Here is a 1,393-nt window from a genome sequence, read left to right as displayed (position 1 = left end):
AGATGATTCCGATGCAGTTGGTTCCTTCTCTATTTTCAGGTCCTCCTTATTCTTGGGTGATTTGGATTCGGTTAGAGGTTTAGGGTCAGTCTCATTGGTTTTACTAGTGTGTTCAATGACCTTCCCATTTCTCAGAGTCATGATTGATTTGGCATGTTCAGAAAAAGCTTCTGGGGTATTAGAACTCTCAATCACAAATTGCCCTCTTGGGTTGCTCTCTGGTTGGCTAGGTAATTTTCCTCCTTCCCTCCTACTGAATGCAGTTGCTAGTTGACCTATTTGGGTCTCTAGCTTAGCAATAGATTGTGTGTGGGAGTTAAGGATTTGAGTGTTGACTTCTAATCTTTCTAGTGCTTTCAGGACTTTTTCCTCAAAAGCTGAGCTGTGACCAGTAGTAGACGGTTGAGGAACATTTTGGAATTGATGGTATGGTCCATGCCTATATGTTGGGTCTTGATATTGAGGTCGAGGTGTGGCAGGACCAACCACTGGTTGTGGTCTCCAGGAAAAATTTGGATGGTTTCTCCAGCCGGGGTTATAAGTGTTCGAATATGGATCGTTTCCTGGTCTGCGAGCTTGTTGGACTTGCTGAACCTGCTCGTACACAAACTCAGAAATTGGGGTGCGGCTGGGCATTCACTAACAAAATGGTTTGGACTTGCACACAATGCACAAACTTCTTGGATTGGATTAGGTGGAATCGGGGATTGTCCAGTGTTTAGAAGACGATCTAATTTTTGGGACAGTTCATCTACCTTTTGATGGATATCTATGGCATTTCCTACTTCATATATTCCACCTCTTTTTGAGTTTAACATGGGTTTATCTCTAATAGAGGCAGACATATGATGTAATGAATTTTCACTTAAAATTTCAAACAGTTGCCATGCCTCATCCTCACTTTTCAGCATAAATGTCCCACCGCATGATGCATCGACCATTTGTCGATGTCTTTCAGAGAGCCCATCATAAAAATATTGGATTAACTGCCACTTGGGTACAGCATGGTGGGGACATTTTCTAATAAGGTCTTTTAATCTCTCCCATGTTTCATGAAACATTTCTCCATCTAATTGGGAAAAACTAGTTATGGCTTTCCTTATTTGATTAGTTTTTCCTATGGAAAAATATTTCTTGAGAAACTCTCCTTGCAGCTGGTCCCAGGTTGATATAGTCATGGAATCCAAAGTATGTAGCCAGTATTTGGCTTTGTCCTTAAGTGAAAAAAGGAATAATTTCAACCTAAGAGCATCATCGGAGAAGTTGTGAATTTTGACAGTTGAGCATATCTCAAGAAATTCTTCAAGATGTTTATAAGGGTCTTCATTACTAAGTCCATAAAATGAAGGTAACATTTGGATTATACTGGACTTAATTTCATATTGAGTGGCCT

The 1,393-nt window shown here is 40.2% G+C and overlaps 1 non-coding gene across 1 annotated transcript; it reads left to right on the top strand.

Moving 5' to 3' along the window:
* The first annotated feature begins 1,000 nt into the window (after positions 1 to 1,000).
* On the top strand, positions 1,001 to 1,106 carry LOC140859594 (small nucleolar RNA R71). The gene has a single exon (XR_012143132.1). It is a non-coding gene; the product is annotated as a small nucleolar RNA R71 (small nucleolar RNA).
* Positions 1,107 to 1,393: the final 287 nt, after the last annotated feature.

Source organism: Elaeis guineensis, chromosome 7 (genome assembly GCF_000442705.2).
Source record: "Elaeis guineensis isolate ETL-2024a chromosome 7, EG11, whole genome shotgun sequence".
Classification (NCBI taxonomy): Eukaryota; Viridiplantae; Streptophyta; class Magnoliopsida; order Arecales; family Arecaceae; genus Elaeis; species Elaeis guineensis.
Note: the sequence above shows the minus strand (reverse complement) of the source record. Positions and strands in the feature narration are given on the sequence as shown.